The 21,339-nt window shown below is 40.4% G+C and overlaps 1 pseudogene; it reads right to left on the minus strand.

Moving 5' to 3' along the window:
- Positions 1–9,985: 9,985 nt before the first annotated feature.
- Positions 9,986–21,339, minus strand: part of LOC131755657 (putative RNA-binding protein 15B) — a 56,008-nt pseudogene continuing 44,654 nt past the window's right edge.

Below are 21,339 nucleotides of genomic sequence, written 5' to 3' on the forward strand. Positions count from 1 at the left end.
GTAAACTCAGTACATTTTACAGCATTAACCATGTGGATGCAAATTCTTCAATGACATTGCAGTGAATACAGACAAGCCCCAAGATAAAGTGAGAAATTTGTATTTTTTTAATCGAGCAAATTTCTTAATAGTTTATTTTGCTACTTTTTCTTACTTCTTTCTAAAAGTGACGTACCCAAAAAACTATGTTGATTAGTTAAGGTTTTGTGTTAAATTCAAGTCCCTTCTCAGATCCAAAATAGTTCACAAAAGGACTTTTATTCATCAAATTTTTATTCCCTACCCATAGTGAACAATGCACTTATGGGGGTCTAATTTCAAGTAAAAAGACTTTCCAAATTGTCTATATCCTGTGGAAACATATGCCTCCTCCTCACCTCTAACCTTTCCTAAACGTTTACCTGGCACTATATGCCAATGAAAATCCCCACGATAAATATTCGCATTTACTAAAAACAAAAAATGGTCAAGAGAAATGGAAGCTTGGGAAGTGCAATTTTAACCCTGTATCTAGAACCACTAATCAAAGCATCCTGCCCACAGATTGATTTCCCACTTGTATCATCTGAAGCCACCTACTTCCCTAATAACAAGCTGGAACAAAACAGCAGAAATTACTTCCATTCATACATATTTACAGTCCCTTGCCCCTCAAATGAGCTTGTAACCAGCTGCAGCCTGGCAAAGACACCCTCTCCCTACACTAGTGGTGGGGGGGCACCTGCTTTAATAAAATACAGAGGGGCACCATCCTTCCTGCTTTGGCACTACTTTTCGTCCTCCTAAAAAACAGGTTGGACTTCCTTGGTGGCACAGTGGTTAAGAATCTGCCTGCCAATGCAGGGGACATGGGTTTGAGCCCTGGTCCGTGAAGATCCCACATGCCATGGAGCAACTAAGCCCATGCGCCACAGCTACTGAGCCTGTGCTCTAGAGCCCACGAGCCACAACTACTGAGCCTGCATGCCACAACTACTGAAGCCCGCATGCCTACAATTCATGCACAAGAGAAGCCACCACAACAAGAGGCCTATGCACCACAATGAAGAGTAGCCCCCACTCACCACAACTAGAGAAAAGTCCGCACGTAGTAACAAAGACCCACCGCAGCCAAAAATAAATAAGTAAATTTAACAAAAAAGCAGGTTGACATTTTAAACATATTTTCCTATGTACTGCATTGTCCAACATGCAAATAGATGATATTGGACAATACATTTCAGCTAACAGGAAAAAGGCAAATATTTATGTTCCAGGTTCAGTTACCTGGAAAGCAGACTAAGATAAAGTTTTGCATGCAAGATGTTTATTTAGGAGTACCCTTGGGATCAATATATGGGGGAGAGAGGGAGTGGAAGCAAAAATGGATGAAACAGAAAGTCAAACTATAGTGACAGCCCAAAGAGAGGCTTGGCCAATGCCATGAGGAACGCTGGAGATAGAATGGACCTTCAGAGTTGTCCTGAATTCAACCAAGATGATTAGACTTTTATGCTCCATTGGACATTGTACATGGGTCCTCTTTGAAAGGGTATGATCTTGGGCAAGACAGCTGTCTATAACTGAGGTAATCTCTGGAGGGGTTGACACTGAAGGAGGTCTGCTGACAGCACTCCTAACAAGTCCTTCATTAAAGAGGATCAGGGCTGTATATGACAACGTCCCCTCCAAACTTGACAGTACTTAAATTTGATATGAGATAGCCCTTTTCAAGTTCATCCGGTCATATTATGGGATCACTGCCAGCTCTGGCTATAGTGTCCACATGATAGAATTGAATGTGTTGAAGTTTCTGAAGTACCTATTTTGCGGACTATTCCATGAGGTCTATTGAGCTGGAAGCAGATATCATGCACCTGAAAGCATGTTTTAATGCATCCTTCATGGGTCCTGGTGCTTCCTTGAAGAAGACTGCAGGAGTACATTGAATTAAGCTGGACATATCAGACAATTCTACATAATCCCATTATTAATGGGCCACACATAGGACTGGGCACCACCATTTATAACAGTGGTTGTAAAAATAGCAGACTCAGCTCAGAAATCTAAACTATGATATGTTACTAATCTTGGTCAAAATATAAAATTAGTCAAAAATAATTCTAATAAACTAAATAAAGTTAATGTTATTTCAGCAGTTTGCTTTACTTCATAAACTTTCAAGAGCCAGGATGATACTATGCAGGTGTTCCATAGCATTTATAAAGAACAGGGTCTCCTTAGCTGCTGTGAACTATGTTCACATCCCAATTATGAAGAAACAAAGCACATAGTCACAAGAAGTATTAATCACATTATTTATGTGAACCCCTACTTAACCTTATAGCTTGAAACATTTAATAATAAAGCCATTCTGGTCATTTTAAATCAGAGTCTGGTAGTGCTGCCTTAGATGTTTAAGAAGGGATAATCCCAGACCAGTGTAGCAAGGAGAGAACATTTCTGGGCTGAGAATTGGTAGAAGTTCCTGATATGCCTCCAACTGAGTGACCTTGGGCAATTCAGCTTTATTTTCTTCATCTGTAAAGGGAGAGGATTAAAATTTTAGGTAGTCTCTAAGGGTCCTTCTGATATAAAAGCCTATAATCCTCTTCATCTTTCAGATTAGTTAGTAGTTGAGTAGAAGCAGATTTAGATTCAATAACACAAAAAGAAATTTTTGTAACTATGTATAGTGACTGATAGTAATCATTACTGTGATGATCAATTCACAATACATACATGATGTATCAAATCACTATGCTGTACACCTGGAAGTAATATAATGTTATATGTCAATTATACCTCAATTATAAAAGATGCAATAAGAGTAACTTCAAGATTTCCCCTTAGAGAGATGAATTATAAAAATCCCATATGTGGAATATTCAGAATATGGGCTGATATCATCCTGACCATCCATCAGGAGTAAAAACCTTTTCTTTCATTATCGAAGATGTTTAATAAGATAGTCTTAAATTGAGAGACTGTTCTGTGAGTTGAATATCATAATTTTGCATGATGACCAGCTCTAGCTTTTCATTAGAACTGAAAAAGATGGTTAATGAACCATCTTTTCCTTTTCCTATTACAATCATCTCATTTCAAAGTGTTAATATTCCTGCAATATATCTCTTACAAATGTTGACCCAGACAACAGAATCACCCAAGTCAATATTATTCATGTACTTCATATTTAAGAATATCTGCAAAAATGCCTTTTTTTTGTTTACTAACTCATGAGTTTCAAAGTTAGATCTCACCAGAAAAGTAAGGTTAATTTCCAAATAATAGATTCTAGGATCTGGATCCTGTAACCCACTTACAGACTTATAGCTGGGGTATGTTCCCACAGGTGCCTTATACGGCTTTAAAAAATAACAGTACCGGGCTTCCCTGGTGGCTCAGTGGTTGGGAGTCTGCCTGCCGATGCAGGGGACACGGGTTCGTGCCCCGGTCCGGGAAGATCCCACATGCCGCGGGGTGGCTGGGCCCATGAGCCGTGGCTGCTGAGCCTGCATGTCCGGAGCCTGTGCTCCACAACGGGAGAGGCCACAACAGTGAGAGACCCGCGTACAGCAAAACAAAAACAAAAACAAAAACAGTACCAACACAATTTGGGAAACTACTCTCACATGTATGATTTCAGGCTTTGTTTCCATCACATTGCTACTAATTTGGACCAATCCTATCCCACACTATGATTCCTCAGATCTGAGCTTCATGTCTACTCTTGTGCCAACACGCAGGCAGAACACTGGGATTATTAGCAACTTTGGAACTATACGGGCTAGTTGGGGGGTGGTTCCCACAGAGGGAGAACTTTGCTAAGCAGGCAATACAATGGATTATCATCTACATGGTAAACAGTCTATTTCTCTTGAAACTCTCCCCTTCTATGGCTTCTGTAAGGCTGCCCTCCCCTGGTTTTCTCTTACCTCTCTAGTAACTTTTCCTCAATATTCCTCCAAGGTTCTCTTCTTTCACTTTGCTTTCAAAAGTGGGTGTTACCCTGAGCTCCATCTTCAGCCCTTTCCTCAATCTGTACACATCTCTTGGATAAACGCAGATAAACTCATGGCTTCAACAGCCACTTTTGTTGCTAAATCTTATCACTAACCTAGACTTTTCTACAAGCTACAAACCCATACTTTCAATTGTCTGCTATCTATTCTATAAACACTTAAGATTCAACATATCTGAAACCTGAGTTTATCAATTTCCTCAAAAATCTCATCATCCCACTTTTAGTCAGTAGCACCATCCATTTCCATCATAGGCCAAGTATGAAGAGGTAATGCTACAATCCTCTCTTCCCCTTCTGGTCTATATTTGAATAATATAGATAAAGTCAAAGCAAGAGCACTCCTCAAGAGAGCACTGGCCTGAGGTCATGCCACAGACAGCCAGGGGATCATATGGATATGCCGGTAGCAGGGACCACTGGGCAGGGTTGGGGTTGAGAAATGGCTCTTATGGGATTAAGAAGGAAGAAAGAGGTATGGACAGCCTCAAAGACAAATGTCTTTGACAAATGTCAAAAACAAATGGAGATATGAGAGAAGATATTAAAGATGTTGTGGTGAAATCAACAGAGAATAGTCAGATAACAAAAGCAGGAAAAGAATGAAGTTGAGATAATACCACGATTTCTGATTTGAATGTTAAGGTAGATTTGGGTGTTTTTCTGTCTCTGTCTCCAAGACTACCACCCTTTCTAAACAAGAGTAATGAAAAATAATACTATCATCTCTCACTTAGAGCACTGAAATCTCCTCCTCATTGGTTTCCCTAAATCTATTCTTTCCCCCTCCAATTCAGTCTTCAAAAAGCAGCCAGAGTGATACTTCCAAGCATAAATTTTATTCTTTCACTACAGTGACTAAGCCCCTGTAATGCCTTTTCATTGGTCACAGGAAGAGAGGAGAATACTTAGTACATACTAGAAGGCCCTACATGGTCCTGTCCTTACTTGCCTAGTCTACATATGCAACTTTTACTACTCCTCCAGATATACCAAGCTTCTTTTGCAAACCCTCTAATATGCTATGCTTTCCCCATCACCCCACCTCAGGGCCTTTGCAGACGCTGTAATTTCTTCCTGGAAGTCACTCTCTGCCTAATTAAGCACTACTCATTCTTCTGATCTCAGATGAATTAGCAATCTGTCAGGGAAACCTTTCTTGCCCTCCTCCTGCTCCTCAAAGAAGGCACCTTTCCTGTTAGATGTTCTCACAGCATTCTGCACCTGCCCCTCTTAGCACTTCTCTCAGCTAATAATTAATTCTCCATCTGCATAATAATGTGATTAATAAGTCTTGCCTTTTAATTTTTTAAATTCCTTCCTTCCTTCCTTCCTTCCTTTCTTTCTTTTTGGCTGTACTGGGTCTTCGTTGCTGTGCAACGAAGGCTTTCTCTATTTGCGGCGATTGGGGGTTACTCTCTGTTGTGGTGTGCGGGCTTCTCATTGTGGTGGCTTCTCTTGTTGCGAGCATGGGCTCTAGGCATGTAGGCTTCAGTAGTTGTGGCTCGCAGGCTCTAGAGCGCAGGCTCAGTGGTTGTGGTGCACGGGCTTAGTTGCTCCGCGGCATGTGGGATCTTCCCAGACCGGGGTACGAACCCATGTCCCCTGCACTGGCAGGTGGATTCTTAACCACTGCACCACCAGGGAAGTCCTGAGTCTCTCCTCTTTAAACAGGAAACTCTGTAAATACAGGGAACACTACTGTTCAGTTCAACATTTTATCCTTTACGCATAGGCAGTGGTCTGGCTCTCAGTGATGCGTGGTAAATTCCTTATTGGTTGAATGAATGCATGAGTTAATTGCCAAAAGGGAAGCAGATTTGTATACTGGCTTTGAGAGGCCTGTAGAAGATTCAAAGGAAGATGCTTAGCATGTGGTTGATAGGCAGGTCTCTGTGGTTGAAAAAGCACTCATTGTAGAATCCAACTGTCAGGGTTTAAAACCCAGCTTAGTCATTTACTATCTGTGTAACTATAAGCAAATTTTGTTATATGGCTAAACTTTATAGTTTCCTCCTCTGTAAAATGAAGATGATAATAGCATCTAAGTCACTGGTGGTGGTTGTAAGAGTTAATGAAATCGTGAACATACACTAGTTAACCCAGTACCTTGCACATAGTAGGGACACATGAATATTGTCACTGTTGTTGTTATCATTCTGGATGTCTGAACTACAAGGAAATGTTGGGACTAACTACAGTTTTGAAATCATTCAGGATGGTTGAAGTGATGAGAGTGGTTGAGATTGCCTAGAGAGAGAGTACAGAGAGGAAAAAAGGCCAAAAGAGAGAATACCAAAAGATTCAGAGGGAAAGAAAACAATCTACAAGGGGTTAACAAGAGAATCAGAAAAAAGGCAAGGAAAGTTTGGCATGAATGAAGACAAGAGATCTGATTCTTTCCTATTTGTTATTACTTTAAAATAAATCTATGCTTTGGCAGCTAGACCTTAAAATGACTAGGAGGTGACATAAACAGTCAAAGTACTTATTGAATTCTCTAGAAATTATGTACTTTGGCTTAAGAACATCCTTACCATTTAGAAACCAGGAAGTCAATGTTCTTCCTCCTTATTATACTGGAGAATATCTTCCTTGGTCCTTAGTTGATCTAAAAGACTGGGATGAAACAACACATTGACAGAAGAGGGAAACGGCTTAAGAGTTTTCCAGCAAGCAGTGCACAGACCTACATCAACACCAGGGTCCTTTGTGTACCAAAGAATTTGCTGCAGGAAACCAAATGACTGAGTATATGTCATTTTTTAATGATTGAAAAAAACAGCAAAGAACAGCAGCCTGCTGACATGTTTCATATCCAATTCAATGCATTGGATTTCCACTCCTAACTACTCTCTATTACCTCTGACATTTCCAGAGTCAATGGAAAACCAGAAATTGCACACTTTGTTTATGGTATTGTCTACTTTTTCTTCAGAAAAATAAATGACTGTTCAAAAAGATTTTATGAGAAATTCATCTTCAAGGGCTGCTACTCTACCAAGTGACTATGCCCTGTTGTAACCACAGCAAACAGGATGATGTGGCAATCAGGAACACACACACACACACACACACACACACACACACACACACACACACAATGACTCCTCACAGTGCTTGCTTCCAGACGGTAAACAAAATAATCAAGTCTCAGAATCAGAATACACTTTTAGCTAAATTTTAAAATGGCACTTGGGTTACGTTATGGCCTTTTCTACAACTAAATTTATTTAGTTATAATTTTACAAATGTGGATATGACAAGAGCAAAACCAGAGTGGTTCCAATTATCTTACCAGATTGAAAGTGCTGAATCAGAGTTCCAAAGTGTGCCCAGCCATCTATTCCCTGTGAATAATTCAGAGAACTATGGCTATATATGATTCTGATCCACCTCTGGTTCAAAATGTACAGTTGCTATGCAGGACTTCTATGGACTGTGGACTGTTCTCTTGACTAGCTATTTCCAGAATTTGTATATTTGTATATGCAAATTCCAGAAAGAATGTAAGCAATGAGATAACAGATTTGCCTCCATTCATGAAAACTTAGTTTCATTAAAGAGACCACATCAACAAATATAGTCTGTATGGGATAGGACACAAAGATCATGCCTCTGTCAATATTCGCTGTACTAATTTAGAGAATTTATCACTGATAGGAATATCTACACAATGTCATCAGTCTAATGATATTATATCCAGTGGAAAAGAATCTCCTTTTTGAGCTGGCTTGTATTTTATAGAGTTATTGCAAGAGTCACAGTCACTCTAGAATATATTTTGAAGTCACAGTGACCAGAAATACTGGCTTTGACTTGGAAGTTGCAAATATTATTTCTCTGAGTTCTCACGTACCTCAGTCAGAGGTAGTCTTACTACTGGAAGCAGTTTTACCCATTATAGTCACACATGGAACCCAGAACAGGAATGGTGGGTAGGGAAAGAAAAACAGAATAATTATGAGTGTCAAATACTGTACTTGAGCAGTCAGGAAGCTTGTCAATTATATTATGACCAATGGCTTTAAAACCATCATCATCATCCTCTGAATGACAGATGGCAAAATAGAAATTTATCTCCAGTGTTACAACAGCCCATTTGGGCTTATCCAGTGCATATCACTTTCCACATAGGAAACACATTCTGGGAAGCAGTAAGTGAATTCAGAGAGGACAGAGAATGGGCGGGGGGGGGGGGGGGAAAGCAGTTCATATTGGAATTTGCTTATCTTTATACAGTCAACAAATGTGAGAACATGTTACAGACAAGGTGCTGAAGGCAATACTGAGACCGTGGTCTCTGCCTTCCAGAAGCCTAGAATCTAGGCTAGTTAAATTTATGGAGCTGCACTCTCCTCATAAATCTATGTTCCGCATGACCTCTTATTTCACTAGCAGCAAGCTTTTGTCCCTGTGCGGTTTCCTGGAACTATAATTTGAGGACCAATTTATTCCTTTTTAGTAGATTTCTGTCCTCTTCCTTTGAATTCTCAGCAATAATAATCTGATTAGCAAGAAGGCCAGGACCAAATACTAATGAGATAATTATGATGTTTTCTTACACCAGGCAACCAGGGACTTCTGGCAAGGACCAGTAGGATGGAAAGCAAGAGGACAAGGATAAAATGCTGGTTTCCAGAAATGACTTAGGCTCTCTGATATCCTCACTGAAGAAACAAAATCTAATAATAAACATCAAAAAGACAAGAGCATACACCAGTGAGGGGGGAAACAGTGAGTAGAAGGCTCTGAGAAGAAAAAGTACTTATTGAAAGTTCACCTGTAGCATGGGGACCTAGCTTATGGAACTTCTCTGCACATACTCTTGTAAACATTTCTCCTAAAACTAAAGTACGTTTTCTAAAATATTTTTTTAATGGGCATGTAACAAAGTCACAAAATTTACGTCATGCTACCATTTAGATATACATAGAAAATTTAATTTCTTAATTTTTCTTTAGACAATGCCTTTCTCTTGAGCCCCATATATTGGCTTGCAAAAAAAGAGACAAAATATCTGAGCTAATTTAATACTTAATTAAATCCAATAATTCACATATTTTTCCCTAAAATAGTGAGTGGATGCTGGTGAAAGAAGTATGTGGCTTACACTTCTTTTGGTGTGAGTCCTCAGGGAATGTTCTGGCACCCATTGGTACCCAACAAAATACCACTTACTCTCTTAGTAAGCACTGCCTACTCTCAGTAGGCAGTGCTAAAGTCAGCACCTGGCTATTCAAGGTCTACTTTTTGCCTAGAATTGCTCCCAAGGAGCATCTGCAGTTTCCTCTCATTCTGACTCAACTCTTAAGCTTTATAGACCCAAATAGATCCTTTCCTCATTCCTCATGGTTCTAAGACCTTGCAGGTCACCTCCAACTTTGGCTATGGGATCACCTCATCCCACTATCATCGCCCTGTGTGTTTTATTAGTCCATCCTTTGACAAAGGTTTTACTGACAACTCCCCATACAGTTAGTCAAAAAAAACTTTTTAAAAATACATAAGACAGGGCTTCCCTGGTGGCGCAGTGGTTGAGAGTCCACCTGCCGATGCAGGGGACACGGGTTCGTGTCCCGGTCCGGGAAGATCCCACATGCCGCGGAGCGGCTGGGCCCGTGAGCCATGGCCGCTGAGCCTGCGCGTCCGGAGCCTGTGCTCCGCAACGGGAGAGGCCACAACAGTGAGAGGCCTGCGTACAGCAAAAATAAAAATAAAAATAAAATACATAACACAACAGACAGTATCTGTACGCTAGACATCAATATAACAGGAGTCCCTTTCTCATGACTGTGAAAACAAAGCAAAACCTAAAAACTTAGTTTCGGTGGTGGACAGGACCTCTGGTTCCCCAACAAATGAACTAAAATATCCCAGCAGAGAATTAAAACCAAGGTGTAAGACAGGGAAGGGATGAGATTTTTAAATAACTGCTTTTGTGACACCCAAAAAAATGGAATTGGAAAAGACAGGTTTGGGCTAGGCAGTGTCTCTGACTGTAACTATTACTCTATGCTCTTCCTCTAGTTTGCCCAATGTCCTTAGTGCTGAGTGGAAGTACTGCTGTGAAAGGTTGCAGGGCAGGAATACCCATAAGGCAGCATGTTTGTGCTTCATTTCCCCCTCCCCCATGGACCCACTCACTGGCAGGCTGATCACCCCTACAGCCTGCTTCCGTTTCAAGTAGGAGACCAAACTCCTGAGGCAGGCCTTGCTCCATCATGGGCATCTCCTCACCGCCAGGCCCACTGGGGTCACCTGGTAACTAGGAGCACCACATGGCCGTTGGAGTTCCCCTGCTTGATGTATTGCATGACTTTGTCGAGCCTGAGTTGATCCAGTTGAAGGGACTGGACAATCTTCAGCTGGGTCAGCTTACTCTCATGAGTATGATCTCCGAGGAAGTTACTAATAACCCCCAATCTTCCTCTAGGATATGCACTGATTTGGGAAGCAGCTCTTTTTTTTTTTTAACACAAGAAGCCCTCTCAAGGGCTTTCTACCCTATCATGGCACCTAGCTAGCTCTCAACTCAGCGTCCATGACATGCAGCAACTAAAGAAGGTTTAGGGGAGTTTTCTAGACCCAATGGCACTCCATTCTCCTCGCTCTGCTAGAATGGTCTCCACCTTGCATACAGTGGTCTGCTCCCAAAGCCCCAAGCTGGGGAAACTAACTCAACATGGGGAGCATAAGAGAAGATCACCTGAGCCTAGTTTTAAAAGATAAGGATGAGTTAGGCAAAATCGGATGGCAATGGAGAAAACTGTACCAGGTGACGATGAAGATAAGTAAAAGAGCAAGGAAGCACACGTAAGACACTTTCAAGGGAGCTGCAGATGGTTCAGTAGGAATAGGTAACAGAAGTTGATATGAGAATGTCACACTATAGCTGGGCATGCGAGCAAAGCCTGGGTCATTGAGAGTACTGTCTGCCATGCTTCACATTTAAGAAGGATTGTAAGCAGAAGACAAAAAATTGGCATTTTAGAAAGATCATTCTAGAACCATATGAAAACATAATTGGAGGTGATATAGAAGACTGTTATAATAAAGTCATAAACAAATACAGTGGCAAAAAGATAGAATGGGGAGACAGATTTGAAAATTGTTAATGTGGCAGAATGGAGGTCTTGGTACCTAAAGGGTTATGTGCAACTAGTGGGGAGAAAAAATGGCTTGAGGGAGAATATACAAGAAAATGAGCAGTTTGGGGAGGAGAAGAGGATTCTTATTCCCCATGTGTTATTAGTTTATTAAATATGATCAGCACCTGAGTAAAACCAGCCTCAGTGAGACAGAACTTTGATAGGAAGGAAAGGAAGAAGAGAGAAAACACATTGAAAGGGATCCAAAACACGATAATGTGTTTCAAGAGACCCTTGAATCCTCAATTTTACACTCTCATTTATTATGCATACCCACCAAATCCTATTGGTCTCCCAATCAGAAGTTTAGAATGCTTTTTACTCCTCTACATTTCAACTGAGCATTTTATTCAAATCAATTAATATTAGAAGGGAATAAGTCTTATCCTGTAACCAAAGAAGCCACAAAACAGCAAAATATCTTGCGCATATCACTCAATCTCTACCCCAAGCTTCCATAAATGTCCTTACACAATCGACCTTTAAAGCGTTTGACTTTCACCAAGAGCTAATTTTAAAATGGAATACGTGTAAATTTTTAGTTTAAAAGAATGGTATTGAGTGCATAATTCTGTCTTTTAATATATTTAAAGACTTTATGTCAGCATATAGGTTGAGATTCATAATTTTGTTCAAAGCTTTCTGTATGAAGACCACATGATACTTTCACCTCAGATCAAAGTGACAGGAAAAAATTTCTTTTAATAAGCTAATATATGGTATGTCCTACTGTCAGACAATGAGAACTACATCATCATCTGATTTCTCTCTTGCCTGGGCTACTAAGAACCTGAGTATAAATAATACTATTCTCAATCTGAGATTTATTTTTGCTTCTCTTCTTCACGCCCCTGCTCCCCAAATTTACTATTTAAAATTTGACTTTTGTTCCATGTTACAGGTCTCATCCATCTGTACCATATTCTTATGATGAGCAAACTTACACCCTTTTAAGAACTCCCAATCCTGTTCTACTAGAGATCCTATAATCCTGCTTATTACTGAGGGCTTCCTAGAGTTTTCAAGCTATATAAATATTTTGGTGCGTTCCTTTTGTCCCTTCAAAAGCAACAACAAATCTCCAGCTGCTGGGAAATGATGCTTTTCCCTATCATTGGAATCAATGTGTCAAGGCATATGTCCTTAATGGAGGTTTTGGCAAGCATGATATTAGAGTTATTATTAGGTAGAAGTAAACCGAATAGTTTGCTTTCTGTGCTGCACATACAAATCGATGGTCTAAATCAAACACTGCAGTTTATAGTGTGGTGGAAATATTTACACAGGAAAAAAGCACTAATCAATGTACAGCATTAAGAAAATGTAAGTTTTACAAATTCCAGAAGCCAAAATATTTTACAGACCACAAGAAAAGGAAGAACAAAGAAAGTATATAAACCCATGCTAGGAAATGGACTCTATCCTCAAAGAGTTTGGTTCAGTTAGCATCTTCTGGTTGCGAGGAAAAGGAGATTCACTTTAGTTATCCAAGAAACAAAGTGATGTTGGCGATAGTGAGGCAGTGCTGTATGAACATAAGTGCACAGGAATCTAGGAAATGTCAGACTAGAGTGGGATCCATAGTAGAGCCCAGGCTGCAGAATCTCCACCTACAGTCTGGACACCAAGTCTGTAAAAATAACCAAATACATAATAAATGGTTTATTGGTATTCCATTTCAATGCATGATGAAATAATATTATCAGTTTTCAGACTTTACGCCTACCCTGAAGTAACATGTCACTAACATCTCTGCCTGCCCTTCTCTATCCCTTCACCAATTTCTCGATTCTTTTTTTTCCACCTTCATACATTTTCTTATGCTTCTCCTTTAATAATCTATTTTCTTCTAACACCAGCTTGACCTTGACTTACGATTTCAACCACATAGCTTAATTCTCTATATATGTCCTTTGATATGCCTTCCACTTCTCTCTGCATTTCCTAATTTGGTCCAAACAAGACAAAGTCAGATTGGCCTATAAATCTTTTTACACCAGGCCACAAAATAGGTCATTGGCCAGTCTCTGAATTTGAGTAAGGAAGACTATGTGGTTACCTAGTACTCCTAGACCTGTCTTATTAGCTAAGAACAAAAAAGTTTCAGTTAAGAGGGACCAAAGGCATGGCACAAAGACTGGTGGATTGACTATGCAGCCCTGTGATTCACTCATGTGATGAGAAAGTAACAGAATTCTACCACCTTGCTCCTTCCAAAAAACTTATTTTTTCATCTTGAGTTTTTGGCAGATTTCCTTGTTACTCATCATGGACTTCCAGAATGTATACATGTAGCCTAATCAAAATAATCAATGAAAAAATAATAATAATCAATGAATTAAGGCATGTGTCTCTAATGAAAACAAGCTGCTACCTTTTATTTTAAAAAGTGTCATATGCATTCCAAAGATAAATGCAAGTGAATTTCTGATTATTGGGTGTTGTTCTTTATCCTCATCACCCTCCCTTTGAATGCCATAGTTTCCTGCTGCAATCCATCACCTCTATGGGCATTACTGCTCAAAACCTAATGCAGTCACTGCAACTAACTCAATCTGCATGTCTTGCATCTTGAAGGTTTCAAGTACTTTTGAAACAAAATAGTCTTGTTTCAAAATACGAAAGACATTAAAGCTATATGTACTTAATAAATGTGGATTAATAGAATGTACATAATTATAACTGGACTTAAAGCTCATTGAAAGAAAGGACTATCTCTTGTTCATTTCTCTGCCCCAGACACTGGTACAATTTCTGACATGTAGTATGTGCTCAATATATTTTTCAAAATAAATAATCATTCAATAAATAAATGAACAACACACCTACTTGCCCACAACTTCCAAACAATGGAAGAACAGAGATTAGAATCTAGTGAGGACCATTTTTTGAATAGTATCAATAAGTGTCTCTAGGTCCCACAGAATCACTGAGTAGACAATTAAACTAGAAATGAAACAGGTTTAGAATCAGGTCTCCTAACTTAAAATGAGTTTTTAGAGAAAGGCAGAAGTACAACAAAAATACTGCAGAGACTCTATCTAATAGGGAAAAAAAATGGTGCTTAATTATTCTTAGCCTAGATGGATGGATGGATGGATAGATAGATCGATCTACGTACATCTTTATTCCTGAAAGTAGCTTCCACTAGACAAAGTTTGATGTTTACTGTTTGGTGCTCTCAGATAAAGAGTCTCAGATAAAGAGACAGGACTCCTTGCCTCCTTCTGAGAAGGTAAGATTCTTAAACACACCCGTGAAACCCCTCATAACCCAGGGCACCACCCATGCTCCAGCAGAGGAGTTAGATTCCCTTTGCCATCTTGGAGCTGAGTTTGTATAGTTCTTGTTCTCTTCTCACTTGGCAACAGTCATTAGATTTCTAAATTCATCTTAATTCTCTAAACAGGAAAAACAAAGGGCAGAAATCCCAAAGAATGTTATGTGTGACTCATTTTTAACTTTGTGCGAATAATTTGGCAGCACTTGATAAGGACAAAGGCATGATTTTGCTATTAAGGAGGAATATTCATATTTGTTTTTCTCCCTCACAGTTAAGCACCCAAATGAGAGACTTACTGCTGTGAACAACGCTGCCACCTTCCTCCCAGTGCTGGCTGTCATTAATTAAAATCATAGAAAGGGGCTAGTTCACTGAAGTGAATCACTCAGGTAATGGCCAAATTTCTAGAAGCTTGTGCCCTGGGGGAAACGAACTGGATTCTTTCTGCTTCTGATTTGGACAGCTGTGAAGCCAGCTCAGTCGGTAAGGGTTGCAGAAACTCTTTACTGTCTTTAAATTAAAAAGCAATATACCTGGGCTTCCCTGGTGGCGCAGTGGTTGCGAGTCCGCCTGCTGATGCAGGGTACACAGGTTCGTGCCCCGGTCCGGAAAGATCCCACATGCCACAGAGCGGCTGGGTCCATGAGCCATGACCACTGGGCCTGCGCGTCCGGAGCCTGTGCTCCGCAACAGGAAAGGCCAAAACAGTGAGAGGCCTGCATACCGCAAAAAAAAAAAAAAAAAAAAAAAAAAAAAAGCAATATACCTATTGAATACTTGAACCATGGTTCTGAAGCCAACTGAGAAACAATAATGTAATAATAGCTCAGTGTTATCGAATTAATGTTTGTATTCCTCCCCTCCTCCCCCCCACCAAAAAATTCATATGTTGAATTCCTAACCCCTTTGGGAGGTAATTAGCTTTGGTGAGGTCATGAAAATGGTGCTCTCATGATGGAACTAGTGCCCTTATAAGAAGAGGAAGAGACACAAGCGCTCTCTTTCCCTCAGTGCGAGGAAACAGATGAGGCATGTGAGTACACAGTGAAAAGGTGGCCATCTGCAAGCCAGGAGGAGGACTCTCACCGAGAAATGAATCTTCTAGCACCTTGATCTTAGACTTCCCAGCACCCACAACTGTGAGAAATAAACATTTATTGTTTAAGCCACCCAGTCTATCGTATTTTCTTATAGCAGCCCAAGCAGACTAAGACACGCAGGTAAGACAATTACGATTTGACTAGTTACAAAACTGACACAAACAGCGTTCTCAATTTCTACCTAAAAATTTACTTGAAAACTCCAGTCAAGATGCTGCATTAACTTCAGAGTTTGATATACCCTTTTCCTTCAAAAAAATAATTGAAAAATCTAAAAGAAGAAAACCCAAAATATATAACCGGGCTTCAAAACAAAATAAATATTGTTATGGACTAGAATAGGAACAGAAATGCAAAGCAAAGAATATGGCTAAAGCCTAGAATCTGCAGGGTTTGTAGTCTAGAAACAGGCAGGGCAGTTAAGGTTCCAGGGAGCAAGAGGAAGAAGAATTTGAAATCTACAGCAGATGAGGGCTAGGATTCAGGCTCCTGCCTGAAGCCAGGCGCTGCCATGCGAGTACTGCCCTGTGCCCACGCTCTCCTCTTCACTGCTCATAGACGGAAGCTGAGAAAACCACTTTCCTCCAGGGCCCAAGACTTTATAAACCATAGGCTCCGCAAGGCTGCTTGACAAAGCATAACCCAAAGCTCAGGAACCGGCTCCCAGACTGCATCTCCACTGTACCAAACATCACAGCAAAGCAGGAGCCCCAATCTATCAAAACATCTGATTCTAGACTGGAGGCTCAGAGGGCTACATGGAGAGGGCAGAGGAAACCACAGTTCAAGGAGGAGGTGAGCACAAAAGAGAAAAGAGAGAAGATAAAATCATCCCACTCAAAAAACTATCCTGGGCTTCCCTGGTGGCGCAGTGGTTGAGAATCTGCCTGCTAATGCAGGGGACACGGGTTCGAGCCCTGGTCTGGGAAGATCCCACATGCCACAGAGCAACTAGGCCCGTGAGCCACAACTCCTGAACCTGCACGTCTGGAGCCTGTGCTCCACAAGAGAGGCCGCAATAGTGAGAGGCCTGCGCACCGCGATGAAGTGTGGCCCCTGCTAGCCACAACTAGAGAAAGCCCTTGCACAGAAATGGAGACCCAACACAGCAAAAATAAATAAATAAATTAATAAACTCCTACCCCCAACATCTTCTTTAAAAAATAAAAAACAAAAAACTATCCTGCATGCCATGGGACATAACTTACCTGCTAAGAAAGACAGTCAAAAAAATCTACAATGGGAAAAACAACCCCATTTAGGTAATGAATAATCAAAGAATGTTCCACCTAAGAATTATAAAAAGTATTTTGAATGTTCATAGCAATAAAGAAAGGGAGAACATTTGTTTAAAGAGAATTATAAATTATCATAGAAAAACAGGAAAATAAAATAATAATATACATTAAAAATAGGATATTTTTTAAATAATGGAAAAAAACAAAAACCTAAATGAACTCAGGATTTGATAAAGAAAGAATTAATAAGTAAAAATGCTGTTCTAAGGAATTTCTCAAATGCAGCACAGAGGGACAAGGATAAAAATTTTGAAAGAGCAGTTAGGACACAAAGAGGATAGACTAAGAGACCCTAGCATACGCCTAAAAGGTCAGTGAGAATAATAACCAAGAGATATGGTAAAATCCAGATGACATGTAGGCAGTCATTGAGGTCTGATGGGATGAGGACACGTTGATTTAAGAGGGAGGTGCCAGGCTTGACTTCACTGTTGGGTCACAGCAGAGACTGCAATGCCATCAGGCAGGCAGCAGCCCCTGGGCAGCTCAAGGGATTGGGGGTAGTTTTTTAACAAGCACCAGTTTCCTGAAGATTTCTAGAAACCAAGAACAGCCTAACCTCCTTAGGGAGTTGTCAAGGGTCCCCTCAGGCAGAAGCAGGCAAATGTTACAGCCACATCCAGTTGGTAAATAAAAGATTACTGATAGACTGCCAGCTCACTTCTCAGTAGTTTCAGGGCAGACAAAAGCATGTCTAGGAATCTGGAGCAAAGAGCTAGTTAGTACAGGTGCAGGAATTCTTAATACACAGTGATGATTGGAAAGCTAGAAACAAAGCAGGGACTGACAAAAAAAACTTTTATTTTTAAAAACATAAAAAATAGAAGAAAATCAAAAGAACAGTGAAAGAAAAGTAATGAATGCCACTCCTCCACTCAGATCACTTCACAACTTTCCATGTCACTCAGAATGAAATATCAAAGTCCTTAAAATGACGTTCAAAGCTCTACAAACTCCCCACCCAATCTCACCTGCCACCTTCCCAACCTCACCTCCTCCTGATTTTCTTTCTTTTTTCTTTTATTTTCTGATTTTCATTTTACTGTTTTCTAGCCACATTATCTTCCCTGCTCTTTTTTCGACTTCCCAACCATGTTTCCAGCATCAGAACTTCTGCACTTGCTTTCCCCTCCGTTGGGAGATCTCCTCCTCCAGAATGCCACTTGGCCTTCTCCCTCACCTCCTTCGATTCCTTGCTCACGTGTCGCCTTCCTCAGGAGGATCTTCCCTGACCACCCTGTTTTAGCTTGCCTCCACCCCTGCCCTCCCTGTCCTCCTTCCCTGCCTTGGAGTGTCCCTCAGTACCCAGCACTATCTCATATCCTACATGCTTTATGCATTTACTGTGTCTGTCTTCCCCTGCTAGGCTGTAACTTTTTGAGGACAGTGGTGTTGATGTCTTGTAATTCAGCGCTGGCCTGACATACTGTAGGCACTCAGTAATGATTTGTTGACAGAATCAATAAATGATCCCGGGCATATGGGAAGCACTCAGTAAAGGCCAACTATTGTATTTAAGCACAGCCATTCAACTACCAATAACTCGCTACTTAGTCTGCTAATCACTCTGCTCCAGGAGGGCCAGTCACATCATCAACATAATAATGATAACTGTCTACGATGTGCCAAGTTCCCTTTTGACATTTTATATTGCTCATATCACTATAACATTAATTCAAAAGGCGGTAAATTATTATTCCCATCTTATTGTGAATATGAGACTGAGGTACAGCGAAGTTAACTGATTTCCCCACATTAAAATAACTGGAGGGTGATAGAGCTGATTTGGAAACTGAGTCTGTCTTCCTCTTAAAATCATTCTGTCCTCTCCACTGACAGATTGCTGCTCTGACCCAGGACTCTCCATGATCACCCTCCCTCCTCCATCCACGATGCCTCTTTATTACAGTCATCTCCCAAAGTGACTCTAGAGAACACTGCTGTCCGTTCCTCCTTGCTAATAAGCTTGACTTATCTGGATTCTCTCTCTTCTAAAAATAACTTTATGCATCTCCAACTCCAATGGTAAATCTTAATCAATCCAAGCCAATCAGAAATCTAAGGTGACATCACCTAAACTGGCAGAGTAGGGAAATTCAGGTCTCTGTCTCTTCAAAAGCAACTAATAAATGGGCAAGAACTGTCAGAATCTAAGCCGGTCATGGAAATCCATTCTCCTTGTCAGTGATTGGCTTATGGATAGATATTTAGTACAATTTAATACAATTCCAACCAATAAGACATGAGGAGAGTGAGCTGGGGCACTTCTGGGAATAAACTCCTTACTCTTAAGTGGAGACAAGGCCGGAGGAAATGGATTCTTCTCCCTCCATACATGTTCATATTTAAGTGGGATGCCTGCACTACTGCCACTATCTGTCACTCAACCAGAAGATGAAGCTAACATGAAAGAGAATGGAGCCAATAGAATCTCAGAGAAGTAAAGTTAGAGAACTTGTGTACCTAATACTTACCTTACCCATGGAAGGGTAAGTTATGTGAAACTTTTTAAAAGGGCTTGTATGGTAGAAGCCAGGTTGAGTTAGTGTTTCATGACTTTTAGTAAAAGCATCCTGATACCACAGCACCCTCTTTCCACTTAAAAAGTAGCTCAACATCCAAAAATAACTAAAATGGACTTGTCTTCAGTTCTACTACTTGAACATGGACAATCATTTGGGTCTCATTATTTCTAAGATTGAGTTGGTTGCAGGGCTCCCACTAAAAGTAACTCAGAACTTTTTGGTTTCTTACTGAACAGTTAAAAGGAGGAGCGGGAGAGCTGAGGTCAAAGACCAGGCTCTAGTTTGATGATGGAGGGCTACATAGTGAGGAGCACATTGAGGTGCAAAGAACTTAAGCAATTTGGTCAAGCTCACCAGGTTAGTTGACAGGCAAGCTGAGACTACAAGCCAAGATTCTCAACTTCTGTTAGAGGACATTATCCACACCCAGGTTCACCTAGCTATATTCATACTTGCAGGTACATTATGTAGATGATCTAGCTGATCTAAGGCAAAAAAAGGGGGGGGGGGGCTAAGATTTAATGTATCTCAATTATACCTAGGGAACGCATACTTGAAATTTTGCTCACCCTGATTATTCTTCATAGTCAGGAAAGAAGCTATCATTTGAAAATATGATTCCAACAGAACTGCTGAAAGTTAGCTAAGCAAACAATTGGGGATAAACGTGCTACAGGCATGGAACTAAGGCTTCCTGTTTCTCTAGCCCCATAATAACTAAAAACAGCTCCCCTGATGGCCCACCCTCATCACTGAACACATTCAAAGTGTCTTAGATGCCTGTCATTGACCAGGTGGAGATGCGGTCCATTCCCCTTTCTCTGCCATGTGAACACATACCCTAGTAAGTTTCAATCCACTCTACTTCAGATTCACAGTGGCAGAATTCAACTGTAATGAATTTTGAAAAGGGCTGAAATCAAGGACTTTTCATCTCTAGTCTATTTAATTCCTCCCAAAGCACTGTACATAAGCATGGAGATCCACTACTCACCCCTTCTAGGGATTCCCACATGGATGCTCCCTAGGTTAGCAGCGTCTATACGTCCCCATCTTTCATTCTGCTACCCCCTTCCCACAATGCCTCACTCCTTTTAGCATCTTCTCCTAGCCCAAAGTCCCCCTCACTTCCTTCCCTTCAAACACAGCTGTGTTCATCAACCTACTGGTTAGCAAGCTCCAAGCTTTCCTGTTTCTTAGAAATTTTCCTAGCTTCCTGTGCTAATTATATGAAACTTCAGATAACTATTCTTCTACAGCTATTCTTTCTCTCATTCTGGTGTGGGATAGAGGATGGGGAAGCTTCCCATTCTAAGAGTAGACAGGAGAAGACAGAGCATTGGGAGTCATTTTGTTTCTGATATTCTTGTCTTTGGTTGCCTGAAAATAATAATAATAACATCAGCAACAACAATAGCAATCAAAGACATCTTACACTTGGAAAGTTAATTTCCTTCTGAGAGTGCTTTCCAGTATTATGCATCCTTCACGCCCCACCCCAACTCTAAGAGCATAGGTTTTAGGTCTTATTTTGCTAATGAGAATGCTGTCTCCTTTCAAATCAAATTACAATATCTCCTCCTACTAATTTAACCCTAAAGTGTTTTCCCCAATTCCTGGATATCTGCCCCACTCCTTTTCCTCCATCCCCACAGCTGAATAAGCAAGAGACAGAAAAGTCTTAATAAATGAAAAAGTGTGTATACAAACAGTAGCAGTAGCAATTTTTTAATAGTAGAATTGTGGGTGACTTAGTGTTTATTCATTGGATTTTTTTCCTTTATTTTTTTACCTAACAACATTTCTATATAATTTTGGCAATATCAGGAGAAACATTATGCTTTTAAATGAGTGGTCTTCAACCTCAAATGACACATAAGAAAAATGTAAGAACTTCTACTTATAGATCGTGGACACACACAATGTCTCATCTCCCTCAGCTCTGATCATCTTGGGTTTCTGAAAATTATAGAATATCA

The sequence above is a fragment of the Kogia breviceps genome, chromosome 4, assembly GCF_026419965.1.
Source record: "Kogia breviceps isolate mKogBre1 chromosome 4, mKogBre1 haplotype 1, whole genome shotgun sequence".
Lineage (NCBI taxonomy): Eukaryota > Metazoa > Chordata > Mammalia > Artiodactyla > Physeteridae > Kogia > Kogia breviceps.